General features: G+C 54.5%; 1 protein-coding gene across 4 annotated transcripts in view; it reads right to left on the reverse strand.

The window, feature by feature from the left end:
• Positions 1-4187, reverse strand: part of SLC8A3 (solute carrier family 8 member A3) — a 155770-nt gene extending 151583 nt beyond the window's left edge. Inside the window, exon 1 of one of the 4 annotated variants that reach the window (XM_060294957.1) lies at positions 3375-4181. The gene's annotated coding sequence lies outside the window, so the exon portion shown is untranslated. Of the gene's footprint in view, positions 1-3374 lie in introns of all 4 variants that reach the window. The other 3 variants (XM_030854466.2, XM_030854467.2, XM_030854474.2) reach the window with 3 other exon arrangements.
• Between the last annotated feature and the right edge of the window lie 1813 nt (positions 4188-6000).

A 6000-nucleotide genomic window follows, 5' to 3' on the forward strand; every position in this document is an offset into this window, starting at 1 on the left:
ACATAAACCAAACTCATTAAAGAAAACAGGGAAACTTCTTCCTAGAAGGACAGCTCTGGTTTGTATGCTAAAACAGAAAGAGGACCCCCTAACCCTCCCTCACAGGCCACCAGGATGACAATGCACTTGGGTTTCTACAACAGCCCCCTAACTCCCTACCTCCCTCTCTCTACATTCTGGTCTCAACATACTATCTAAAATGCAAATCTGACCACGCACTACAGTACTAAAAACCTTCCTAAACCCCCTGGAAACTCAGTGGAAATCCTTAGCATCGCGTATAAGCCTTTCAAGGTTTGGCCCCTAGAGCTTCTCTAAACTCATCTCCCCGAATTTTACTCTGTCTTCAGTCATTTGGAAGAGCTCTTGTCCACTTGAGGCCTTTGCATACCGATCCCTTCACTCAAAGCGCTTTCTCCACCACGCCCCCCCTCCCTGCTTTCACCAAAGCCAACTCCTCTCTATCCTGTCTTTCTGGAATTAACTGTCCCTAGAAGTTCTCCTAGGGACTGAACCTGGGGTTTAGCCTCCACTGAAAGGAATCACTTTATATGGTAATTATGTGCTCACGACTTGGTTATCCCTGCTGGAATGAATGTGTGTTTACGAGGAAAGGGACCATTCTAGTTTATTTGCCTCAGTACCTAGCAAATGCCTGGCAGAGTAGGTTGCTGAATATTTATTGAATAAATAACTGATTGAATGAATAAATGAAGGCTTTCTCTTTTGGATTCTTATGTATTTCTGAACCTCATCAAATGTTTGAACTTCTAAGCAAAGCAGCCAGGCTTGAACGCAAAGGGAGTTATTCTCTCTTCTTATCTGACCTTGGTAGCTTGAAGAGAAGACAAAACGTGTGACACATTCCCCCCAAATCCATACTGTGGGCAGTGACTGGACCATGCAGGCTGAGGAACAATGCCCACAATGACTACCCATGGACAATAGGAGCAACTATGCCAGGGACTGTACAAGGGACCGCCTTGCACAGGGACAGGGCAGGGCTGGGGCAAAAGGACACTCCCTCGGCTTCAGGGTCCCAGCTCAGGAAGAAGCCCAGGGGAAGGGCGTGTTTTCTACAGGGTCAGTTTGCTAACCCTGTTCTTCCTTCTCTGACCAGGAGACTCTGGGGTGCAGTGCAAGAGATGCCCAAGTAGAGGTCAGAGGAACGGGAGCAGAGAGGAGAGGTAACTTATTCCTCCAAGTCCGTTCATTCACCCAACGTTGACTGAGTAGCTCCTCTATGCCAGGCACAGTGCCAGGCCCTGGGGATACAATGTGAATAAACACCAGCTCTCTTTCCTCCCTTCATGCAGCTTTCTGTCCAGAGGCGTGGCTGGCATTACTCAATCACATAAATAAATTGAATGTGCATCTTTAAATTACTTCAAAATATTAGGTTCCAGTTTTGCGTGTGTAAAATAAGGGGATCTGGCCTAGTCAGGGAAGGTATGGAAGGCTTCCTGGAGAAAGTCACCAATGAATTAAGGGCTGAAGGACGGATAGGAGTACATTAGAGAAGGATGGAGGTGGAATTCAGGAGTGCTGGAAGAGCAAAAAAGCATTCCAGGTAGAGGAAACCGCATGAACAGCCTTCCCATCTTCATTAAGTTCGAGAACCACTTCAACTAAGTTCAGTTCTACAGTTCCCACCTTCTTCTTTTCAACCCCGTATCTATATTTTATTTAAAGGAAAAGGAAGCTGTGGAGTGGCCCTGTACGTGCAGACTGCAGACAGGAATTGCAGATTGCAGGGACGGGTTGGTGGGCCACACCTGGTCACCCCCAGCTCTGACGCTCAACCATCCTCACGTGGAGAGCTGCAAGGCATGAAGGGGCAGGTTCCTCTCAAACTTGGATCCAGTGAGGCCGGCAAGAAGGGCTGGCAGGTGCACGGGCGCCCAGACAGAGTGAGCTGATCACCTCTGTCAGGGAGAGCAGGGCGCAGCAGCTATATTTGAAAATCGAGGTAAACAAGAGCTCAGCTCAAGTGGACAGGGCACAACAGCTGCGGAGATTAATCACACACGGCTGCGAGGCACCAGGTCGCCCCAAGGCCCAGAGGCTTCCCCTTCGTGAACCACCAGGAGGCCGGATGTGCTCCTATCACTTACCCACAACTCCCTCCGCTTGGGGTGTTTCTCCACCACCTAAGAGCTTGGAGCCTTGCTCCCAGCTGCGGCCTGCCTTTCTGCTAAACTAGCCCCAGTTTCAGTCTTTCTGCCCAGGGGACCAAACCACCAAACCTTCTGGGTTTGTCTTTTAATCACCAGGAGACAGAGAGCCAGAGGGTGAGAGACAGGCGGCAGGCAGGCGGGTAGGGAGCGGGGAAATTTATGGCACTCCATTAAAGGCGTCTGTTCTATTTAAAGCCCCCACCCCCTCCCTCCACGGTTAAAAATAAAACGCATTGAATAAAGAGGAAAGATAGCTTCCCCCACCCCCGGAACAAATTGCTTTCTTCATCTCCTCCAATGGGTCGGGTCCTCGGGGCAGGTCAGGCACGGTCTGCAGGAGCAGGCTAGCCTCTGAATGAGGGCCTGTGGCTGAGTGCGTGCGTGCGTGCGTGCGTGTGTGTGTGGTGGTGAGGGGTGCGTGCGTGCGTGTGTGTGTGGTGGTGAGGGGTGTGTAGGCGGGGAGACGGGGGTACAGGTTAGCGAGAGGTAGGTACACACTTCACCGCTCTCCACCCGGGCCCGGCCCGCCCAGAACACCGCGTACCACAGAACAGAGGCCGGGAGAAACCGTCCTTCTCCCCGCCCCCTTGGCCGCCACGGGTGGGTGCGCTGGGGCTGCAGTTCCCGACCCGCGGCGGTGGAGTCCAGAGGTTGGGTGCGCGCGTGCGTTTGCACCCGCGGGCGCGCGCCGAGCGGGTAACGCGCTCCCCTCCTGGCCCACAAACCCGGCGGGCGCTCACCACCCCGGGAGCACAGCACGCCCTGGCGCAGCCCGCACACACATGCACACATTCACACATTCATCCAGCATGCAGCACAGCACTCAGCCTCCCTGACGCGCCCCCGCCAGTAACCCCACAAACCCGCGACCCGACTGCACGCACAAGCCCAAGCATCTCTTTCTGCGCTGCCCCCCGCACCCCCCGGTAGACGCTCACTCCGCCAGAACGCCACCCCCCCGCCCCCAGCACCGCAGGCAGCCCAGTGCACTTTCCGGGGCACCCTCCCCCCCACCTCTTCTGACACTCAACCCGCAGGAGGGCAGTTCATAGGAATGATCTTGAGAAAGAACTTAATTAACACCATTATTCACAAGCAGGAACCCTCACGGGGATATCCCCAACCCCCCGACTTCTGCCTCCCCGGCCTCGGCCGCCCGCTGAGGGGGAAGGGCAGGAGGCTCACCCCGTCACTCACCGTTTCCTCTCGATCTCCCGGGCGGGGTGGGCAAGTGAGGGGGTTGAGGAAGGTGCGCGAGGCCCCCGCCGCCAGGCTCCTCACCGGCCGCAGCGGCTCATCGCCCCCGCGGGCTGCCCGCCGGCCGCAGCCGCGTCCGGGGCATGTCAGTCTGCCGCCGCCGCCCACCGGTGGGCTAGCGGCTTTCAGGGAGCTGCGGGGCAGCGCATCCGGAGTGCGAGGGCTGGGGCCAGAGCAGGGGGCCTGGGGAGAGGTCCCTCGGCGCTGTTTTAAGGAGCAGGGAGAACCGCTCCGAAGACCCCTCCGGAAAACCCCGACTCGGGGGCGGACTCGGGACTAAGCCCCGAAGAGGCTCGGAGTCCCGGCCGCAGGCAGCGAGGGGATCCCTGCCGGGAGGGGCAAGAAGGCGAGCGGCCCGGCGCGCCCTGGCGGCTCCGAGGGCCCAGGGCTTGCAGTCGCGTCGCCGGGGCTTTCCCGGGGCTGGGAGCGCGCTGGCTCACCGCCTTGCACGCCGTCACCGCGGGACTCGTCTCGGCCTCGTCGCGCGGAGGGGACGCGCGGAGGGTCTGGTTTCTGGGCGAGCCGAGAGCTTTGCCCATTAAGCTGCGGGAAGAAGCCAAATCAAAAAGCCAATCTCCAAGCCTCCAAACCCAACGTCACCCTATCAGCTGGGAGCGAGAGAGCTGCACGGAATCACAAGCCGCGCATATTTATCCTCGCGCGCCGATGGGGGTAATTTTCAGAGAGCTTCCCGACCAGCAGCGAGGAAGCCGAGTCCGCCTCTCGCGTCCAGAGAGCCCCAAGGACCGAGTGCAGACGGAACCCGTAGGCTGCGGCCACCCACCCAATCTTGGGAGCCTGGCGCCCGGCGCCTACCGGCCAGGGGCAGTTCCAGGACGGCGGCGCGTCCTGACCTGGATTCCGTGGAGTCCAGAGTTCCGGGCAGCGGCGGGGAGGGCGGGCAGGCGGGCGCGCAGCACCGGCTTTCCCCTTGTCCTCAGGAGACGCCGCCTGCAATCCCGAAATTAAGTCTCTACCGAACACATCTGTGGTTTTTAAATATAGCAGGGGACGATTACCCAGGCAGGGTCCACCCAGGCCTAGGGGAGGAGTTGAGGGGGTATGGAGGGTGGCAGTGGAGGGGAAATAGAACTCCCTTTTTCCCCTCTTTTTTTTGTTTTTCATCTGTACTTGGTGCAGAACTCAGTCTGTCATTTTCTCAACCCAAATCAAACAACAGCTGTGACAGACGCTTGGGTGAGCGCTGGTATGTTGGTTTTGGGGTTTTTAAAGCTAAAAATAAGAGGGGGCTGTCTCCCAAATTGCTGATTCCTCTGGGCCTGGAGTCTGGAAGAGAGATGGTCCTTTGATGCAGCGACAGAACTAGGGTTTGGGGCTTGGCCCACGCAAAGTGTACACACGTAGCCTTAAATCAGATGCCTATAATTTCTGCTATATTTGTCAGGCTTGGTCCTGGAGGCACGCGGGGTGGGCAGGCCTCTCCTAAGAATGGGGTTTCACATCCCTAGTGTATGGATGGCATTAGGCAGATCTAAAATAAGCATGGTGGCTGGCCTTTTGTAGAGACACTAGTGCAGATTCTGGGACAGAACATACGGGAGAGAAGTTGTTGCTCTCAGGCCTTTGCTGCCTGAAGCCGAATATGATGGGCCAACAAGTGAGGATAATATACTTAGCAAGAGTCAGCACCTCCTTAGGGCCCGGCGCCCTGCTAATGAATTTGATCGCCGAATTTCATGTCATCCTCACAAAACTCTATGAGATAGGTACAATTACAAACTCCATTTTCTCTTGAGGAAATTGAGCCTTAGAGAGGTTGAATAACCATCCCAAGGCCACAAGCAGCAGAACCAAGGATTGGAATAAGGTGGAATCAACTGGAGTTTCACTGATAACTGCAACAGTATGTGCAAATTCCCAGATCCTTGGCTCTCCTGAGAACTGCTCTGGAACAAGGTTTGGTCCAAAGAGATTAAGTGGGCATAGGAGTTAGAGAGTGTCTGAGTTTGGAACGGTGTGTGAGTTCTTTCCTGGTCCCCTGAACAATGCTACTTCAGCAAATCACGTGGTGGTTTCAGTCCTGAGTTTGAGTCCTGGATATCCTCAGTCCTAACTGAGCGCTGTGATCTCAGATCCCTGAGCATTTTGGGGCCTTGAATCCAGTTAAGGGCTGAGACACTGACTCTGTAAGACTTCAATAACTCCTAAGATTGTGGGATTTCAGCTTATGTCAATTGGTGGGATTTACCTTGTGTCTGTTTCTGTGGAGACCCATGATGCTGACAGGTCTATAGTCAAGACCAAGAGGTGGCTGGTGGGCCCATAAATTGATATGGCTTTTAGGGAGGGCAGTTTTGAAAGACATATCAAATTCCTAAAAAAATGTGAACCTCTTTTGCCTCAGTAATTTTACGGGTAAAAATTTATGCTGTGGCAATAATTAAGGATGTGCTCAAATACTAGTTACAAGGATATTCATGGTAGTGAAATTTATAAGAGTAAAAAATTGGAAGCATCTTAATTTTCCAACAGGGAGAATTGGTTGAGTAGATCATGTTACACTGTCGTAATGGTGTATTCTACCACCATAAAAATGCTGAAGCAG

This window comes from Globicephala melas, chromosome 2 (assembly GCF_963455315.2).
Source record: "Globicephala melas chromosome 2, mGloMel1.2, whole genome shotgun sequence".
In the NCBI taxonomy this organism is placed as follows: domain Eukaryota; kingdom Metazoa; phylum Chordata; class Mammalia; order Artiodactyla; family Delphinidae; genus Globicephala; species Globicephala melas.